The sequence below is a fragment of the Lepisosteus oculatus genome, chromosome 14 (genome assembly GCF_040954835.1).
Source record: "Lepisosteus oculatus isolate fLepOcu1 chromosome 14, fLepOcu1.hap2, whole genome shotgun sequence".
Taxonomy (NCBI): Eukaryota; Metazoa; Chordata; class Actinopteri; order Semionotiformes; family Lepisosteidae; genus Lepisosteus; species Lepisosteus oculatus.
Window position 1 is genome coordinate 17,870,859 of NC_090709.1, and position 22,658 is coordinate 17,893,516.

At 41.3% G+C, this 22,658-nt stretch overlaps 1 protein-coding gene, 1 non-coding gene and 1 pseudogene across 2 annotated transcripts in view; 1 reads left to right on the top strand and 2 right to left on the bottom strand.

The window, feature by feature from the left end:
* Positions 1-22,658, top strand: part of LOC138242765 (zinc finger protein 850-like) — a 409,608-nt gene that overhangs the window by 30,714 nt on the left and 356,236 nt on the right. The gene's annotated exons all lie outside the window — the stretch shown is intronic.
* Positions 107-225, bottom strand: LOC138218291 (5S ribosomal RNA; annotated as a pseudogene).
* Positions 7,807-7,880, bottom strand: trnan-guu (transfer RNA asparagine (anticodon GUU)). Its single transcript has one exon. It is a non-coding gene; the product is annotated as a tRNA-Asn (tRNA).

Here is a 22,658-nt window from a genome sequence, read left to right on the forward strand (position 1 = left end):
CCGTGTCTCGCCAAAGCTGACAAATAAACAGACGGACAAGCCGCACTGCACATGTGAACAGGGGAATGAGCGAGCGAGCGGGGAAAGGACGCTTCCTGCGCTTAAAAGCTTACAGCACCTGGTATTCCCAGGCAGTCTCCCATCGAAGTACTAACTAGGCCCATCCCTGTTTAGCTTCTGAGATCAGATGAGATCAGGCGTGCTCAAGGGGGTGTGGCCATAAGTGAGAGCAGGTTTCAATGGCACCTTTCTTATAGAGAGGACAGCTCCGTCACCTCTTTTACGACGCTGCTTTTTTTCCCTTGCGTTTTTCTCTTCTTCCCACATTCTCTCTCTTCACTCCCTTCGTCCCCGCTCTATTTCACTTCAGCCTTTCACTCTTGCTTCCTTCCAATGAGGACGGAGCTGCGGGAGAAAGGGCGCTATAAAGGATCGCTGTGGAGAGCTGCTGCTGTGCTTTGACATCTGAGCTCTGTGGAAAACGATCTCAATACAATTCTGAAAAACGCAACTCCCCGAACGCCAGCCGAACAAGTCTCCACAGCCGAAGCGGTGTGTCTCTTTTCAGCTGGCGATAAACCTTTCCTCGATCCTTTGCGGACTTGTAAAACTGTTCATGATCAGAATAAAAAACGCTCACGCTAATTCATGTACCGCACCACAAGAATAGTACATGCTGTATATTGTCTGTCGATAATGTTTATGTAGTGCTTTTTCAGCACGCTGCATGTGACTATGCTGGTGGTGTTGTGGGTTAGGTTCCTGACTCCCATGTCACATAGTCTGTGATGGAATACCAGTGGAACTACGATTTTTTTTTTAACAAACATTTCTTTGAAAAAATGAAACGTTTGCCTTGGTCAGAGATTAAATAAAACCTCACTCGCACCAAACAAATTTATATTTCTAAATATCACAACATGATCGGATTTAAGTCTTTTTAATAATGTAACGCTTACGGCCGACAAGCAGTGTGTGTAAGAGCCGGCGTACCAGAGCGGGTGACGTCACCGCCCTTCCCTGTGATAGCAGGACCACAGCTACTGGGCTGTGGAGAGATCTCTCTTTAGCTCACGGGGCTAGGTCGCTGCAGAGAGACGCGGAAGTCCCGGGTTCGAGCCACCTATACTTCGGGCCGACCAGATGCGGCAAGGGCGCCCGCCTGAGCCCCCGTTGCGTTACAATAACAATGAATAGTCACCTATGCGTTACAAAATAAACATTTATATTGATTTGAATCGCGTTTTGATTTAAATTGTAAACGTGTGTTTAAATATATGTGTTTAAAGGCGATATATAAAAGCGCTGATTCTTATGGAATGTGTTCGGCTCGGGATTAAAAAAAATATTTTTTTTAATCGCGTATCTAAGGAAAATAGCAGTATAACTTTCTTCATGCACATCATTATACAGTATCTCATTTTGTATTTCTATAAAAAAAAATCGTTTGCCCAGCCACTATTGTTGTAATTGTTTTTATCCTGTAAAGCGCTTTGAGGAGCACAGCTTTCTCACCACTTAGATTACTTTTTGACACCATCCTTACACAAAGCAGAAACTGATTGTATTTTCCGATGACATACTGTACAAGTGCAAAGATTACAGATTTTAATCGTCTTTTTTCTGAACCAGGGAAAATCTGATCATGTTTCTCTATAACAATAATAAAAAACTTTATATTACATTATTTTACATATCCCGCTTACACATCGCACGACTTTAATAAATCTATTCTTTATTAATACTAAATAAATAATACTAAAGATACTACAGCAAAGAGGTCACTTGATTTTTGGAATAATTCCAAATAGCACAATGATCCACTGGCATCCCTGAAGTCTGTTTAGTCCATAATCTTCCAAATACAATCACTAAGCAATTATAAGAATTATACCATCCTATTTCTTTGTGATTTCCTGTAAAAACTAAACCTATTTTTATAAGGCTTTTACTCAAAAGATTTCCAAACACACAAAGCATTTGTGAAGTGCTATAGTATTTCTAAAGGTTACTGGCACAACATCAATCATTAAAGCTTAACCATAAAGTTTAGATTGCTGACTATGGACTAACTACATTAACTAACTGCAATGCAACAGTAGACATTTTACAAGTAAGAATATCTGGTTGAATTCTTGCATTTGTAGCCAATTTAATGCGAGAGATTTTAAGTTTTAACAGAAGAAAACTACGAATATGAAAACAGCCATAGCAACAAAAATACTGTGCAAATATCAAAAGGCTGCTTCAGTAATGAAATAATGATCACAGTAGAAACCAGACACTGTTTACACCATATTGTTAAGAAAGACTCAAGACAGAAATGTTCATGTACAGAGGGAAAAAACAACTTCTAAAACAACAGTGAAGGCTGCAACATTACGCCCATGCTTTTCCACACTTGTAAGGATAACCTTAAAACATAGGCTGTTGAATCCAATCAATTAAAGCTGGAGTTCTGCAGGTTGTACAGGCTTAAAAGGTAGATCGGTAGTTTATCTGTAATATAGTCCAGTACTTTAGGTGTTTCTAGGTTTAATTTTCCTGCTTATTAATGCTTACTTTCCTACATTTCCGATGCAGTTCACTATCATTATACACAAAAGCCAAACCATAAACTTTGAAGCTAGCAGACTTCAAGAAAACACCTGTTGGTGTTAAATGGTGAGGTTTTATTATAATCTAAGGTATGAAAACAAACTAGCTACATTTTTAACACACTTTATAATACACCACTTTTTTGTTGTATCCCAAGTGATTTGAAGCATTTCTGTTTTAATTGAACTTCTAGAGTTATTTCTCCAATGTTTAGGAGGATATCGCCATAATAAGGGCATGCTTGTCATATGCTAAAAGAATAGCTTATAACAGGAAATGCAAAGTCTGTTTTTTTAAAAAGCTCCTTTAAAGCCTGTGCCCCAGAAGGTCCATTTATGTTGAACCTCTAGGAGACATCAACTGCAAAGTGACATGACTGAGAGCCTCTTGAGTCCTGCAGATACGGGGTACCTCATAATTTTAATTAAATCAAATGTGTACTGTACGTGTAAAACTGAAGCTGACCTAACAACCATCCCCTTTTCTGCAGAGCATGTTTAATTGTACTGTTTCAGCACATCAGTTTTTTTTCCCCCAACAACTTTCCAGAGGAGCTATAAATATTTTAAATAAATACACACAGTATTGCTCATAAGGTCTGCTATTTGAGGTCCAGTTATTTAGATAAATACATCTTATTTTATCTCAGCTTTTCAGCTGAGATACACAGATCATACATAAACAATGCAGTACAAAAATGTCTCATCAAGTATTTAATCATTAGGTATAACAGTTTCCCTTTAGGCCTCTGAAAACACCACCTTCTACCTTGTGAATACCAGTACCTCCTAATTGTCTAAAGGCTTTATTTCTTAAGAGCATGACATTAAAAACTGCTCAACTTTACAGCTGCATGTTTGCTTGCAGTATTCCAATACCTCTCAAGCAGTGAAAACAAATAACCTGCTGCAAAGCTGCTTATTATGGAGAAAAAAATCTCAGTTACATTCCCAGATCATAATGATTAGCTTTCCCAGCTGCAAATAACCACAGGTGCAAAGAGACAATGTTCAGACACTCAAAACAACCTGCTGAAACATGAAACCAAGGAATTGTCTTCAGAGATGTTTATTGTCTGGCATACCTCAGGATAACACAAAACCTTCCATACAGCCAGAACTATACGGTGTACTGAGAAGAGAGCTAATATACAAAAAGAAATCATTTTCAGACCACCATGACAGCAGAACATGAACCCTGTACTGTGCACTTAATACTTGAAGATAACGATTTGTGTGACAAACAAATTCACAAAGTCCCTATTTGTCCTAACAAGGTCCCAAACCTGAATTTAAGAATAAAATATCCTTTGCGGGATGATATTTCCCAAAGGCAGATGACCCCACCTGTTGCTTTAAACGAAAAAGGTTTTGTAGAGTAACAACTTCTTTCAACATCAGGTTTGCCCTCGCTAACAGCAGGCTTTCCAGCTATCGTTTGTTTGGTAAATATGGATTTACAAACTGCATTATTAACCAAACCATAAAAATCGTTTAAACCTTTATGCAAAAACAACAAAGGAATCATATCTCGCCACTTGGCAGGGTGTTATGATGAAATCATGTCTTTGTTGTTGGGGTGACTTTTTTGGTAGTAAATTGATGATTAATATTACTAAGTAATATTCTTTAGTATAAAAGCTTTTTATTATTGATATAGAGAAACATGATCAGATTTTCCCTGGTTCAGAAAAAAGACGATTTAAATCTGTATTCTTTCCACTTGTATGTCATCGGACATTAACGAGTACAACCCCCCTCTCTGCGGGAGTGCTGGCTGTGACGAATTAAATCGGTTTCACAGGTATTTTCAAAGTAGGAAGTACAATACTTACTAATTAAGAAAGCTAGGCTCCTCAATGAAATCCCTTTAACATGCTAATGCGTTGGTGTAACAGTCCGGGCGTGGCAAGCTTCTAATGTCAACTCGACTCGATTGGAAGACAATGAACGTATTCTAGCCCTAAATGAATTAATAGCAAACATGGTTTTCATAAAATACATTTTTCCAAGAAAGTTTATAATAATACGATCTATAGTTGAAATCTGAGCCTAAATATAAAGAAAAAGCATTTTCAGAGAGCAATCACGCTGTGTTTATGTAGAAAAAGTGATTAGGTTTATGAGCAATCTAATTACCTATTCGCTTAAAACGCTATATAAAATAAAGCTTATTTAAAGATGAATGATAAGTGTCGCAGTTTAAATAATTTTCGTAGTAGGGCTTGGACAGATTCCAAGTGCATTTTTGCAATTTACGTTGCACTGTCCAATGTACTGCTGTAATACAGTTTAAAATACAGTAAGTCTAAACTGTATCAGTTTTATTTATGGGTTGCAATTTAGAAAAAGTCAAAAACCGCACTCAAAATGCAATTTAGAGCTTTCTGGCAAGAGGAGACACCCAAATTAATAATGTAACATGCCACTGTTTGTGCATGAACAAAGTTATACTGCAATTTTCCTTAGATACGCGATTAAAAAAAATAAATTTTTTGAATCCCCAGCGGAACACATTCTATAAGAATCAGTGCTTTTATACAGTATATCGCCTTTAAACACATATATTTAAACACTCGTTTACGATTTAAATCAAAACGCGATTCAAATCAATATAAATGTTTATTTTGTAATGCATAGGTTATAGTCATTCATTGTTATTAAAAAGACTTAAATTCGATCATGTTGTGATATTTAGAAATATACATTTGTTTGGTGCGAGTGAGGTTTTATTTAATCTCTGACCAAGGGAAACGTTTCATTTTTTCAAAGAAATGTTTGTTAAAAAATGAAGTTATAGTTCCATGGGATTCAATCACAGACCATGTGACATGGGAGTCAGGAACCTTACCCACAGTGCCACCAGCGCGGTCACATGCTGAGGGCTGAAAAAGCACTACAGAAACATTATCGACAGACAATGTACAGATTTGATAAAGCTATAAAATAATGTAATTAGGCACAGAACAAGTTTACAGCACAGTACAATAATAAATGCTGACCATGACTTTAGAAGCATAAATTGCCTTACACTCAATTTAAACACAAGCTGTCTTTAGCCCTCTAAGCTGGTTCATACAGAAATGTAGAGATCCAGGCTCAGAACACACAGCTTCATTAGCGAATACATATGCAGGACAACTAGAGAAGACGTTTTACAGAGGATGGATTTTTAGAAACATCCCATCAGTGACATCACTGAAGTCAACTCCTAGGTACTGTAACTGTCGTGTGGATAATTTCACAAGAATCAGACAAAGGTTTAAGCATCGCTTGTTCTAGATAAAACTGCAAAAAAAAACAACGACCCATAATGTACTTCTTTGCGGCTCTGTTTGCCCAAATCATATATTCACAACGTGAAATTAGAAAATAATATTACGTAACCAAAACCCGCAATATGGAAACAGAACCTGTGTAATTGTGTAATTGTTGACAGATGATGTACTCGTAACATTTTTACAAGACGAACTACAACATTTAAAAAATGACTTGTATGTACTTGATATCTCTAATCAATCCACGGCGATATAGTTAAAGCAGAGTCCCCGCACTGCATTAAAACAAAACGAAAACTAAAACGCCCTGGGCATACCGATTCGCGCTTCTTATCAGTTGCTCAAAAGTAATTTGACCATATGAAATGCATAATACAAACCTAGAAACATATACGTGAGCAGTATTTAAGTAGTATCAGTGTCAAGACATACCTCTCAAATACTGTAAATCAAGTTAAAAATATCTCAAGACCGATTCTGGTCATAATGAAACCATGTTCCGTGTAAGTACCGAGACCAGCCATATACTGTATGTTTATGTTCCAAAATTAATATCGTTTATGGCCTTCACACGCGTTATAGTATGCTCCTATTCTTTTTATGCTCAGCTACTAAGATTTCCCTTCAGTGGTAAAATTCCATATGAATATTCCATACTACAACGGGCAAAGTAAAGACGTTTACTGTAAATCTTTCTACGACAGACCAACGGACCACGAGCGCCCCTGTCGGTCAACCAATCACGTACCGTGGTGCCGTGCGTCATCTTGCGTCAAAATGCGTGACGCCGTAGCCAATTACCTCCGGTACGTGTCTGTACCGCGCACTTTGAATGGCTGCATCTGTATGTACATTGGTAATTACAACACTTCACTGTTGCATTTCTGAGTTGTGACATTGTGAACATGGCATGTTAAAGTATATAGAAAATCTAGATCAGAACAGGCTAAATGCAATTCATAGTGATTAATCATTTTCTTATTTTCTAAATGAAAAATAAATATTTTTTCAGTGATTATGACACTTCGGTATGACATAAAATATGCTTCAATGACAGAATAAATAATCATGGAAAAAATACCCACAGTGGACATTCATATTTGTGATTATAGAAATGTTAAATATCAGGTGAGTAGCTGTGTCAGCATGCGTAGGCTGCAAAGGAACAAGTAAAGGACTATTCCATGCTGAAAAGAGAAGAAAGGAAACACAACGTGTTGGCCGTGGAGCCTTCTTCAGGTGTTACAAAGACAGGGCAGTAAGCAAAGATAATTCTCTTTTTATCTTTGCTTACTGCAGTTTATCTTTGATGACAACATCAAAGACATTAAGGAATTCTTACGGCTAACAGCTCCACATCAACTTCCTTTTATAACTAACCTCATCAGATCTCTCAACTCCCAACTCTTCCAGTTTCTCACTTCAGAGAAGGATAAAAAACTCAATCATCCTCTACAGAGAAAAACCATCAACACCCCTACCACCTCCACCAATCCTAACCTTGTTGTTACTGTACCCTCTGACCTTTCCCTTTCACCCCTTTGCATCCTCAGCTAACATATTTTAATATTACAACACAATTACAATAGATTGTACAGTATTTACAGTTTAAAATTAAGGTAAATATGTCAAAATATCAAAATCCAACTGCACAGTGGTAACAAAACAATGCTTGTCAAGTTCTCAAACAAATCTGCATTGTATTTTTAAAATATTTCAGCAGAGGATGTGACGGGAGTATAAATGACGATTCGACGATCATTTTTCTTGGGTGAACATGGTTTTCTGGGGAGTTGCGATGTTGGGCATTATTGGACATTTTTGACACGTGTTGAACAGTTGCATTTCCTACAAATATTAAAATAGCTATGGTTTAGCTGAGAAATCCAATCGACCTATGCGAAAACAATGTTTACATCGCAGAAGAAACCCGTCCCTGGGTGGACTTGAACCACCAACCTTTCAGTTAACAGCCGAACGCGCTAACCAATTGCACCACAGAAACTTGCGGGTGGAGTCTTTCCTCGAATAAAAAAAAATATATTTCTTACCGTTTATTTTGCGAGCCGGTAATATTTCTTTTGCACTGATAAACAAGAACTGAATTTCATGTTTCGCAAGCTGTGTGAATTTCATCAAAAGCAAGTTTTCCAGAAAGGAAATGAACACCTGCATTTAACGAAATCAAGCCCTTTGTGAGTGCCCAAAATGGTACGTTCTGTACTACAAGATAGGAAGAAAGACACGGCTGGGATTTGAACCGCAGTTCTTTTGTTTAATGAAGAGGCACTTTAACCAACTAAGCTAGGGTAACAGGGTCACCTTTTACAGCCACTTGGACACACCACTCTGAGACATCTGCGTTCAGAAAGCGCTGAACCTGCTCTCAGAGCAATTTGCCTCTTTTACATACAGTAGCAGCCCCGACACTAAGAAACGAAGAGAACTGGCTTTTATCTGGCATTTTTCATGTCCAATGCGTTTGACATCTCCCAAGGGCGACAGAGTTCTTTTGCAACACTATTTCTTTTTCTTTTTTTTTTTCTGTACGCTTTGATAAAAAAAACGAGAAATCGTGCAAGGGAAAAATGTCTTTTTTTCATAAAGAAAACGTGCACCAGGAAATGTTGTGTTGAGAAGAGGTGATTTAACATGATACGTGACCTAATTTATCGGAGTAAATGCTCACCCACCAAGGTCTGGAGAAGTTGGAGAGTCTGGTGGATGTGATAATTATACGGTGTTGTGGAAGAAAACAGTCTTTCTTTGAATTCTCAATCAATCGGAATTTCAGTGCGAAACATAAACCTTTGTCAGATTTAAAGAGATAATATTTTAAAACTCATAAAAAATCAGAAGACACATGTTTCTCACTTTGAAATTTTAGACGGGGCGGTATATTACTAGTAGCGACGCTGAGCACACTATGGGGGATTTCCGGTTATGTGAAATACCAGCAGTTTAATAAATAACGCATCTGATTTTGGATCATAAGATTGTAGGTTCGACTTCTACCTGGCTCGTGTAAATTTTATTCAAGCTCCTCAGTAATAGATGTCTATTATGTAATGAACCGCACCTGAAAGCAAACATTGGGTCTGTTTCCTTTGTTTTTCAGCATGAAATAGCAAATCGTTACAAAAAGTACCCGCTAATGTCCAATAGCGTTTTTTTTTTCAAATTACATTTTCAGGCTTCAGACACTTTTTAATAAAACAAAAGTGTCCGGAAACTCCCTAACTTTCAGGTTTGCTTGAACCTGTATTAAAATAAGTTATTTGAAACTTCCGGGATTCCATTCTCTGATGTAGCTGTCTCTAAAGACGGATGTGATGTTTCGCAGATGTGAACTGTGCCTTCTCTCTTGTGTTTAAGGGTATTCACTGTGTGAGATCCTAACTGTATGTCCAGTAGGGCTCTATTTTGTTTAGATTATCTATGTGGTGTACAGATAGAACTCAACTACATGGTGTGAATTCCGTGTTTAGGACGAGCAGAACCTGAAAAACGAAAAGCAGACCTCAATGTAATTTGAACATGCAGCCTTCTGATCTGGAGTCAGATATGCTACCTTTGCGCCACGGCTATCAGCACCTTTGAATTTCCCAAAGGAGACAAATCAACTTCACAAAAAAAAATCTCCTGTGAAGAGCGCCGCTCTTCCAAAGAGAGTCTCTTCATCCTAGACCACATTTTATTCTTCCTGCACAGCTCTTGTGCAGGTGTTGTTCTCAATTACAGATCCAGGAACACTGATTTTTTTTCCCTATTTTTTTAACTTAAGTACCCCATGGTGCAACCGTAGCACGTCTGACTCTAAATCCCCAAGTTCATTTTCAAAGTATATCGGAGTCAACTGATACTGATCAGGTTCTGCTGCTACTGAACCCGCAGTCTTCACCTTAAAGTTCAATTCCCCAAGCCTTTTGACCTTATATGTCCATCCCTTCTCGTCAAAACTCGTATTTTCACAGAGTACCCTTCAGAAATCACAGTATAGAATGAAAAAACTCCAGTAGATCTCGGCAGCTGTTGGTGATTTTCCTTTAAAAATAAATGAATCTCTGGAAATTTTACGGAGTATCACTTTCACTGAGACCGAGAAGTGTTAAGCTGTGTATGAGTCTTTGTGGTTCGGTTGTTAACCAAAAGGGTGGTGGTTTGAGCCCTCCCAGGGACACTATGAGCCTTTTAATGTACACACCCGTCTCACTTTATCTCCATGGCCGGTCTTGTACCGCAATCAAATACAGAGCCCGCAGGGGGCAGTAAGCTTGCATATATAGCTCACTGTGTATATAATGAAGAAGTAGAGGTTAGTTTCTCATCTGCGCGTTACAGAGCCTTACGCAACTCGTACTGTACCAACAGCTAGGGTTTGATCCCTGCACGGGCTATTAGTTGAAAAGCCATTGTAAATGACGTGTAAGAGATTTATAGATACTGTAGATCAGTGGTTCTCAAACTGTGGTACGCGTACCGGCAGTGGTACGTGGAGTGCCACCAGGTGGTACGCCAAATGACCCTGGAACTGTGTAGTGTGCACTGAAAAATCGGGATGGGTTTTCATATTTTGTATTTTAATACGTGTCAAATACGCAGCCTACGTACTACGATACAGTGCGCACTAATAGTTCAGTGGACACAAGAGATACTCTGTAATTCTATACCACTCTATAGGAATGCGTGCTACGGATGCAAATGACCAATTGTATTTAAAAAAGCTACTGTATCTCCAGCAAATAGGGAGAAAGGAGAATGTGTGTGATTTTGGAACTATGCCAACGTTCTAAACACAGCAATGCATAGAAATACGTGCTACGAACACCGGTAATCTTGTGAGCACACGAAAGCGTGATAACAGAAAAATATTTAAGAACTGTTCGAATTTGAGAAAAATACACCGAGCGTCTTTGTGTTTCGCTCCCATGCGCATGAAATAAAAACTTTAAATAAATACAGAAATAAAAACAGAAACGCGGAAAAATGCAAGCTTGCGGATTGCTAAAGCAGTTAAGCTACACTATTTTTGAAGAACCTTATTTACTGTTGGCAAAAGAGCTGACACGTATTATGTGTGGAGAAAAAGCTGCTAAACAGCTCGACCTGCTGCCCCCCTCCCCCTGAAAGACACAGTCATTCATAGAATTATTGAAATGAAGGATTATATCAAAAGTACACTGATAGAGCGCGTTAAGATGAGCAGATGTTTTTCACTGCAATTAGATGAGTCTGTAGTCGATTTGGCCAATTTGCTCGTTTACGTTAGATACGAGTTTGAGGGTATGTCCCATGAAGACTTTCTGTTCTGTAAACTGCTACCAACAGGAACTACAGGAGAGCACATATTTCAGCTTCTGAATGAATTTATCGAAGAGAATGGCCTCGACTTGATAAAATGCGTCTGAGTTTGTACAGACAGTGCTAGAGCAATGACAAGCCGACATAACGGTGCAGTTGCACGAATTAGAGAGGTTGCTCCAGAAATTAATGTACGCATTACAACATCCACCGCGAGACCTTTGCCGTCAAGAAAATGCCTGACGATTTAATATCTGTTAGACTCTGTTGTGAATTGTATCAAGGCTCGAAAAATTAATTCACATCTCCTTTGCTCAACTAAATAGGCTCACCCCTCTCACTGAAATGGTGCTTTTTTATTAGTTGTTGTTAATGTTTTTTTTCTGTAAAATACTTTGAGAAGCCACCTTTAAAGGCGCTATATCAAATAAAGTTCATTATTATAATATTTATTATATGTATGTGTGAGTATGTGCACGTACACTCATGTTGGTCATTGAGAATTTCTGGGGTTCCTATGAGATGATGACTTGTAGGTGGTACTTGGATGCTTTGGTTGGATTAGGGGTGGTACTTGGTCCAAAAAGTTTGAGAACCACTGCTGTAGATACTTTATTGATCCCATGAGGGAAATTAATAAAGCTTATCCAGCTGGCTTTTATGTTTCACACTAAATTGCGATCTTGAAACCAAAATAATTAGAAATATGGAACACAACCGTTGTTCTCCAAGAAGGAAAGCTGTTTAACGCTGACGTCACTCCTTTTTATTTAACCCAGATTGTGAAGACAACTCCACCCTATCAAAGGTAAATGTTGCACAAAAGTTGGAAAGCACACTCTGAATCCATCTGTACTGTATATTTGATTTCCGTGATCCGTTCAAGGCTGCTTGGTGCTTTCGCAAGCAAGTCATTTCAGGGAAGAAACTCACTTTAGAGAACTACTGGTGCATTTTCACTCATTGAATTTGATCTTTGTACTCTCTTTTCATTCTCAGCTATAATATTTCAAAATTACAGTTCGGATTTGTTGGAAATCTTCACAGGCATTATTAAGTTAGGACTGTACAATTGTATTTTAATATCTTGGTATATTTACCTTCATTTTAATATGGATTTAACCATAAATGTTGTACTTTTGTTGTACATTTTAACTGAGGACGCACGACGACTATTATACCTTGTGATACAGATGCAGCCATTCAAAATGAGCGGTAAAAACTCACGGTACAGTAACCAACCCGCAGGGCACCATAGGGCACCGCAGGGCAAGTGATTGGCTGGCCAAAATGACCGACAGGGGCACTCGTGGTGCATTGGTTGGTAGTGAAAAGATTTAATCATTTAGTGTCTTTACTGTGCACATTTCAATCTGCTTAGTTTTGAATATTTATATGGAATTTTACCACTAAAGGGAAATTTTAGTAGCTGAGCATAAAAAGAAGAGGAGCATAACGCATCTGAAGGTCATAAACAATATTAATTTAGGAACATAAACATTACTGTATGTACATAAACTGTACTGTGTATGGCTGCTCTTGATAGTTTAAAGAAAAAATACACACCAGTCTTCCATTTCTCCCTAAACATCTTAAGCATGAAAGTTTTATGAAACAGTACCCAAATATGTGATTGCTGTATGGAATGAATTTTAATTTTTAAAAATTATTTAACACGAAAATTAAGCTGTTTACATCTTCCGCCTGAGAGCAGTCACCCGTTGCTACCCAACGCAGAAACACAGCCACTAACTAGCAAAGAGAGGACATTAGCTAGCCAATATGATAAAAAAATAAATGATTATTTTGTTTATTTCTTTTGCACATTTATTTGAACATTTCCATCGATTGTACAAGCACTTGGAAACTGTCCAATCCCTAGTTCATCAAGCATTTACCGGTCTGGCGCCGGTCTGTGTCTTCTAGGATATAATGCCAGCGAACTCTTGTTTTTATGTCCACTATAACTACGCTGGGCAAATGTTCTGAGGTCAAATTCTTCCAGCACGGGGGTACCTTTAAAGCGGAGACGACGGCACCGACATTTTTTGGCGCGCCTTCTCTTTAAAGCCCTGGCCAAATATGAAGACAGTACGTACAGTTATAATTCAAACGGAATTAAAAACTACACATCCCAGTTACCATGGTGGTGCTTGTGATCATTGCGTTTAACCAACGAAACAGGGTGAAAAATCAGTCACATGACTTTGGGGCAGAGTTTCAAAAGCTTAACCTATCAGCAACAAAGCGAAATTTACACGATAGGCTACCTCAAACTGTCATTTACACGACTGTGTATGTCGCTTAAGCCACTCCTATTTGGCATTTTAGTTATGGAGGCGAGAAGACGCCCCCCCCTCCCCCCTCTCTGGGTATCTGATTTGCCGCCATCTTTAACTGTTCGGTGTCCGAATCGGAGTAGCTACGCGTACGAAATAAAGTTAATCCCAACTACAAAACATATGTTTTTGTGGTAAGAGGGTGCAAAACATCAGTATTTACTGCTATTAATTACTGTACGATTTATAGTTGAAATCTGAGCCTAGATATAAAGTTAGATATAAAGTTAAAATCTCGACAAAGCAATGTAGGAAATACAGAGAAAATAAATCCTTTCTGACATCTAAAATCAGTTTGGATCAAGGTCTCTAAAACGAAGAAAAAGAGGATTTTCGGAGGACAATTACACTGTGTTTATATAGAATAAGTGATTTATGAGCAATCTAATTTCTTGTTCGTTTAAAACAGTGAAATGTCAGCTGCAAAAGATCGCACCAGAAACAGCACTCTCTCTGCCTGTCATAGACGTTCAGGAAAGGCTGAATGAAGTCATGTCAAGTAGAATAATTCGGTGATCAATAATAACAGTTGTAGGACAGTATATAAGGAGGATAAGGATTTTGAAGTTGACTCGAAATCTGATAGGTAACCAGTGCAAGGACTTGAAAACAGGTGTAATGCATCCCTGATAGGATTCTTGCTGTCATATTCTGAACATATTGAAGATTGCTCAGTGTGGATTTAATTTCCCCAGTGAACAGGATGTGCATTTATTAATTCTAGAAAAAAAGCCTTTCTTGATTTCTCTAGTTCTTAGTTTCTCTAGTTCCCTTTAAAATAAACTATTATTCCACAATGCAGAGTATTACATGGCCAGTATTTACAAATGATATTTGTGATTTCAAGAAATTAACACAAGCAGCTTTTGGAGATTTAAGTGTTGGCTGAGTTATTGCAGGATAAAAGACTAGAGATGTTGGCAAGAAGAAGATAATTTGGGGAAAGATGAGGAATACACTTATAACAAGAACACTTCCTAATGGGGTTAGGCATACTTTTGATGAAGATGATGAAGTTAACAGACTATATGTTTACATAGATACTGAAATAAGGATTGTATTTTAGATTATGTGTAGTTGCTGGCATTGAACTGTGTGTTGGATGTACATGAATTGAAGGAATGGGCAAACATAGCTGATGCGGATCCACAGAGCCAGCATTTTAAGATGTTTATAATTAGAGGCAATTTGTTTAAATAACTAGGTATGGATACTGATGTGCAAGAGAGGTGGAAAGGCTGTTTCCCTAAACCAGCACTATAAAATATTTTATTCTCAGTGAGATGCTGCCATTTCATAGTGGGTTTCTAACACTGTGTATAGTTCCATCCACACAGTGCCTTTACTTTCATTTCTAATCTCTTTATCCAGTACAGAGGATTTGGAGCCTATCCCAGTAAGCAACGGACACAAGGCAGAATACACCCTGGACATAGCGCCAGTCCATCACAGGACAGACAGACACAAACACACACACACCAGGGCCAGTTTTCCCATAAACCAATTAACTTACCAGTATGTTTTGGAGTGCGAGAGGGAATCATATCACACATATGGAGAAAAACCATGTAACCCAGAGAGAACATGTAAACCCCACACACACAGGATGGCAGGAATTGAACCTAGGACCCCAGTGCTGCATGAAAGCAATGCTAACCACTTCGCCACCATTATAAATGGATGGATATCTTAGTTATCTTTGTAGTTCACAGGTTTGCATGCATAATTTAATTTTGAAAGCCACTGAGACATCAGGTACTACTGTTGTATTTATGAAAAAGAAACAAAACAAAAAACATACTAACAACTGTGCCATCCTACTCCTTAGTTAATACATTTTATTATTCATAAACAGTTAACATTGTTAGCAAAATATTTTGAATTATATTTAATCCTATTTTTTCTTTAGTTTTGTATTTAACTTATTATATGATAGTCAGACTTAATGTATATTTGAACAATGAAAATATATTTTTACAAGATTTTACATTAAGCACTTAAAATTAATATGGTTAACAATAGTAAACTGTAACATGCTGTAACAAGATCGGTTAAACTGCGAAGAAAATGCTTTCAGAGAAAATGTTTCAGGTGTGAAGAACATAGATCTCCAATGCAATTTCAACCAAACCTGTTCCCACACACCCTGCCCCCACTACCATTAGAATATACACAAGGCACTGAAATCTTTCGAGCTAATGATCAGGTGACCCAAGAGAGAGCGAGAGAAACACCAAGGGGTGCGGAACCAGGGAACTATTTACATGGAAAACGGGCGATCTCCCCAGACTGTCCGCCCGTTTCACTGTTACCTGGATACCTCTTTATTTAGAACTCACTAACACTGATTTTTAGTTTAGAAGGATTCAAGTAGGGTTTTAGATGAAAGGCAGCGACCTTAATCAAGCCCAAATCATAATTGAACCCATTCAGAGCCTACATTACATTTTAGCGTTTCATTCTGAGCAGAAGACCCTCACACCTGAAGAAGGGGGAGGTGTCTTTCGCTGGAAATCTCGCCTGCTTCTACTTTACGAGTACAACTCCCTCTCTGCCGGAGTGCTGGCTGTGACGAATTATACCGGTTTCACAGGTTTCAATCACAGACCATGTGACATGGGAGTCAGGAAACTAACACACAGCGCCACCGGATTTGATAATGCTATAAAAACGCTATAAAATAATGCGACTAGGCACAGAACAAGTTTACAGCACAGTACAATAATAAATGCTGACCATGACTTTAGAAGCATAAATTGCCTTACACTCAATTTAAACACAAGCTGTCTTTAGCCCTCTAAGCTGATTCATACAGAAATGTAGAGATCCAAGCTCAGAACACACAGCTTCATTAGCGAATACATATGCATAAAACATACATAAAACTAGAGAAGACGTTTTACAGAGGATGGATTTTAAGAAACATCCCATCAGTGGCATCACTGAAGTCAACTGCTAGGTACTGTAACTGTCGTGTGGATAGTTTCACAAGAATCAGACAAAGGTTTAAGCATCGCTTGTTCTAGATAAAACTGCAAAAAAACAACAACAACCCATAATGTACTTCTTTGCGGGTCTGTTTGCCCAAATCATATATTCACAATGTGAAATTAGAAAATAATATTACGTAACCAAAATCCGCAATATGGAAACAGAACCTGTGTAATTGTTGATAGATGATGTACTCGTAACATTTTTTCAAGACGAACTACAACATTTAAAAAATGACTTGTATGTACTTGATATCTCTAATCAATCCACGGGTCCCAGCACAAAACGAAACTAAAACGCATACCGTTTCGCGCTTCTTATTAGTTGCTCAAAAGTAATTTGACCGTATGAAATGCATAATATAAACCTAGAAACATATACGTGAGCAGTACTTAAGCACTGTAGTATCGGTGTTAAGACATACCTCTCAAATACTGTAAATCAAGTTAAAAATATCTCAAGACCGATTCTGGTCATAATGAAACCATGTTTCGTGTATGTTTTCTTTAAAGTACTGAGACCAACCATATACTGTATGTTTATGTTCCAAAATTAATATCGTTTATGGCCTTCACACGCGTTGCAGTATGCTCCTATTCTTTTTATGCTCAGCTACTAAGATTTCCCTTCAGTGGTAAACTTAGATATGAATATTCAATACTTAAATGGGCACAGTTAAGACATTAAATATACATATACATACTGTATACAGTACAGTTTGCATACGGTAATATGTTAATGTTCCTAAATCAATCTCTTTTATGAGCATGTGAAAGGCATGGTGAATCACTGTACTTTGCATGATTGGAAACAAATGCGTGATTGCGAAATGCTGTGGTGTTACTTTTACAAAGACGGTCAATGAAAAAAAGAATGTTGACCAGGGCAATACTTTGAGTTTACACTTACAGCTTGTCCAAGGTCATTCATTATTAGTACTATTAGTAATATCTTTGTTAAAGACTTTGATGGCCACAGCTCAAACATGAGAGGTTGAGCTTTATTAGCTATGTTAGTAAGGAAAACTACCAGTCGAGCGGTCCACGAGTGGATGTCTAGACAAGGACCTGAGGTCTGTAATAGCTTTGAGGAGCTGTGTCAGGCAATGATTGGAGAATTTTCGGCTTTTATCAATCCCATATCTGCCGTGGCCGCTGCGCACCATATTAAGCACGAAAAAGCTGAAGCCCCTCGCGACTATTATGAGAGGCTTAGGCGCACTTATTTTGCAGGGCGGAATGAAGAGGGTTGCGAAAAGAACGTGAATTTCAAAGGTTTATTCATTGCTAATCTGCATCCCTCAGTCAGGAAAATGATTGTGATGCACACTGATGCAAAAGCGATGAAAATGGCTGACATTAGAAGGTTGGCTCAAAAAGCCTGGGGAGCTGAAGTCTCTGCTTCCTCAGAGCGAAAACCTGCTAAAATGGCCGTGTTCGCCACTAAAGCCAGCAGGGTTGACGACTCGCCTCAGCTCGAGGGAGCTGAGGTTCCTGAGCCCGCTAAGCCCCGGCGCAAAATAGGCAGGCAGGACCGCACTAAGCGTCAGAGCCGCCGGGAGCGCTACGGGGAAAGCAAGGGCCCAGGCAGAGCCTATCATAAGGCTGGACGAAGATTGTCGACTCCAGCCCGCCTGGCCAGGCTTGAACAAGCCCTGCTTGAGAGATCAGGACAGGGTAAACCTTCCGCACCGAATGCCGGAAGCGTGAATGAGCTTAGGGGGACCACACCCCTTCTCACTGGAGGAGGCGGGGATCCATCCCAAGCCCCTCCCTCAGTCTATCTGGTTGGGTGGGAGTGTTCCTGCCTGAAAGAAGGCTGTGACTCTGAGTTGGGCGCTGACCCCGCCCCTGAAGTCAAAGGAAAGGCAGGCTTCCAACAATTCTTAGGGAATCTCAGCCAGAAAGGCAAAGCAAGGCATATTTATATCAAGGTTTCTCTTGAAAATGTCTTAGATAGAAAAGCACTGATTGACACTTGGGCTGAAATTAGGTTGATGTTTCAGCGAGCTCAAACGAGTAGCGAAAGGAAAAGGCATCAGACTTAAGGTAGAACCATGTAAGATAGATATTTCCAGCTATACCCAGGATCATGCCAGGATCACACACCGAGTGTGGGTGGGCCAATGAACGTGGTGCATCCTGTTTACATCTCTAGGTTTAAAACGGAGCCACTACTCATTGGCCAAGACCTGCTTGACAGGCTGGAGCCTCTGGTGGACTGCCAGCGTGGAAAATTGTGGGCTCAGGTCAAAAACCCTAACCCTGTCGCACAGCAAAAAGGGAGGTTCAGTGGTTATGCTGTGCTCACACAGTGCCCACTGAACATTATAGCTGAGTTGGAGGTTCCTCCTGGTTCCTCTGGATGAGAAATAAATGTCTCTTCTTGCTTTCCAAAACTACAGGGAAGTCCTGCCCAGGCCAGCACTCCCACGGTCTCCCAACTACAGGAGCAGTGCTCCGAGCAGCTGCTTGACCCGCCAGGTAAAGCACACCCCTTTTTCATCCCTGAAGAAGAGTGGATCTCCCTGTCCGGTAATGAATGGGAGTCCTTTCTGTGCATCCTGGCACCTCAGGGGGACCAGGACTACCACCCCATGGTGGTGGGAGGGGTCCAGGTGGCAGAAGTGCAGGTTGATGATGTAATTCTTAGGCTCAGCTCTGAGAAGTCCATAATCAGTGAAGGTCTGTTCGAGGACCTGTCACAAAGCCGTCAGGTGACCCTGGTGACGCAGTCACAGGTTCTGTGGTGGGCACCCCCACCTCATAGGTCCATTTGGAGCAAAGGAAGCTGTGTAGCTTCCATCTCCATTGGAAAAAGGAAGTTTGCTCACTACTTCCAGGTAGCACCTCAGCTGGCCCATTCGGTCTGTATTGGTGCAGACCTGTTGGTTCGACTGGGCGCCCAGCTAGACACAGTAAACAGTGTGCTGTGGAACAGGCGAACCCAGATGCCCACTCTCTAAGCGGCGACCTCGAGAACATTCGGTCAGGTCAGACGATTCCTAAGGCCTGCCAGGTAGTAAACGAATCGGACCTGATCATTTCTGCGTCAACAGCAGGGTTTCCGGTACGCCTTGTCCTAAAGAGGGGACAGAGAATGGACGTTGAGATGGTTTTCTTCCAACCATCAGCTCAGTTTATCAGACTGAACCTAGCAGTCCGTGGTACCCCCAGACTGGAACGGAATGGCCGAGCCACTGCCTGTTGGTGCAGAACATAGCAAAACAAGATGTCAAAATCCCTGCTCGCACTGACATGGGACTGGTAATTGACAATGGTTTCTATGATTTCGAACTGGCCATCCCAGTACTGGGGCAGCTCCCTGGTCCCTTGGCCAGGGAGGGGGGAACCGAGCAGGTGTACTACACCTACCCCCGGCGGATGATTGCAATTATGCCAATAGAGGGATTCTGGAGGTGTGCAGGGTGGACCTTAGCGATAGGGATGAGATGGTTGTGTACACAGTACACGCAAGTGTTCCGACGGACCACTCAGCCGAGAGTGCGACCCGGGATACCGCCATGCCGCCAAAAGCGGGGTTCCTAGAGCAGGTACAGGAACAGGTTGGTAAGGCAGATGCCCTGGAAACGGAAAGCCAGCATCAGCAGCTGCATCAGATCTTCCAGGATTTCCAGGAAGTGTTTGCACGGGACGCCTATGACTGCGGGGTGACGGATTTGCACACAGTGCGCATTCCCACGGCCCCTGGCGCCCGCCCAACCTATGTCAGGCAGTATCGCATTCCCCTTACGGCATACGAGTCCATAAAGCAGACGTTGGATGCTCTACTAGAGCGTCAGATCATAAGGGAGTGTAACTCCACTTATAACTCCCCACTGTGGCCGGTGCTGAAACCCAATGGTAAGTGGCGTCTGACCATTGACTACCGGCAACTGAATAAACAGGTTCCTTTGTCACGATGGCCAATGATCTACCTAGATCAGGAGTTAGCCAAGGTGACAACAGCGAAATATTTCACCACAGTGGATGTGGCCAATGGGTTCTGGACCCTTAAGGTAGAGCCAACAGACCAGTACAAACTGGCCTTTTCCTTTGGAAACAGGCAGTTCACCTGGAATCGATGCCCCTTTGGGTATTCCAACACCCCAGCGGAGTTCAACATATTTCTGCACAAAGCCATGAGTGATGCAGCCGCCAGGGGCAACCTGGTCTATGTGGACGATATTCTGATGTGGAGTCAGACCTGGGAAGAACACATGGCCGAGATCAGGCATGTGTTGACCCAGCTCTCCCGTGCAGGGGCCAAACTGTCCCTGGCTAAGGGACAGTGGTGTAGGACCCAAGTGGAGTACGTGGGACCATTGGTTGGAGCCCAAGGCATACAGCCACAGTCCAGCAGAGTCCAAGCTATCTAGAAGATGAAGTCGCCCACTAACCTGTCTGAACTGCGCAGCTTTCTGGGAGTATGTAATTATTCCCGGCAGTTCATTGAGGATTACGCTGAAATATCAAGGCCCCTCCACAAGCTGTTGCAGAAAGACGTGCCCTTTGAGTGGGGGCCTTCCCCAGAACAGGCTGTGATGGAGCTGAAGCGCAGACTCGGTAGTGTGCCGTGCTTGGCCTACCCTGACAAAAATAAGGTCTTCTACCTTGAAGCAGGAATATGACCAAGTGCAAAGGGTGGTGGCGTCTGCCAGTCGAGCCCTGAGCCCAGTGGAGCAAAAGTTCTTGGACTGCGAGAAGGCCCTGTTGTCTACGGTCTGGTCGGTAGAACAGTTCCGTAGTTATGTTGGGGGACAAAAGATCATCATCGAAACCTGCCACCAACCTGTGATATTCCTGCATAGCCAGAGACTGAAAGCGGGCAGGGTGTCAAATAGCAGGATTGTGGCATGGATGATGGCCCTACAAGGCTATGAGATAAAGGTACGTTATGCACAGAGCAAGAAAATGTACCTGGGACAGGGCCTGGCTTTGGGCCAAGTGTGTCACGGCTGTGACACTGACATGGAAGCTCCAGAAACTATTCCCACTGCTGAGCTACCGAACAATCATCGGTACTACGATGAGAACATGGGCCAGGGCTTATCCATGGCCTATGTTGACGGTTGCTCTTTTCGCCACGAACAGCAGGTGCTAGCAGGGGTAGGAGTAGTCTGGCAAGACCCGCTATAAGCTAGGACCAAAGACTAGTCAGTATGCGGAAGTAGCTGGGGTGCTGATCACCCTCCAGCAGGCCCTAACACATGGCCTTAAACAGTTTGTCATCTGTAGTGACTCGAACTACACCCGACATAGCTTCGTGTCCCATCTTCCGTATTGGAAGGGTAATGGCATGAAAAATGTCCGGGGCGAGGAAGTAAAGAACAAAGAGTTGTTCCTGGCCAGTGACAAGCTCACGACCGAGGCTGGAATGATGGTTTACTCGAGGAAGGTGAAGGGACACTCCCAGGTGAAGGGAGCCGACAAAGACGGGAATGATGAGGCCGACCGACTGGCCAAATCTGGCGCCTTAGAGGGTGAACCCTGGCAGTTCCAGCAGGAATGGCTACCCCCAGGAACCGTGGCTGAGGTCAAGGCGGTCACCCGAAGCAGGGCTAGACAGGATGTCGGAGCTGACCCTCAATCTGTAGTGCTTGGGTCACAGGGTTTTAACACCGATCTTGCGGAAATGCAGAAACAGGACCCAGCAATTGGGCAAATGTATCGGCATATCGCTGACCATGTGCGTCAACCTCTTTCGGAGCAGGTGCTGAGCCAGTCTCCGGAGCTGAAGGAGCTGGCAGAGGTGAAAGACAACCTAAAAATTATAAAGGGGTTGTTGGTTTGTGTACCAGTTGCACAAGGTGTCCCAAAGTGGGTAGTTCCCCGCTGTCATCGGGGGGTCATGATCCAACACGCTCATGACGAACCCTGTGGAGGTCACCGGGGAATCAAGGCCACATACGACACTATCCAGCAGGTGGCATTCTGGCCTCACATGGGCCAAGACATCACCACGTATGTAAAGGGGTGTTTGACATGTAGCCAGTTCCAACCATCACGGCCCTTGCACCGTGCACCACTCCAGAAAAAGGGCATGACATTCCCCTGGTCCAATCTACAAATGGATTGGGTGGGGCCGCTGGTGAGGTCATCCAGAGGGAACAAATATTTCCTCACTGTTACGTGTGCATTCACAAAATGGAT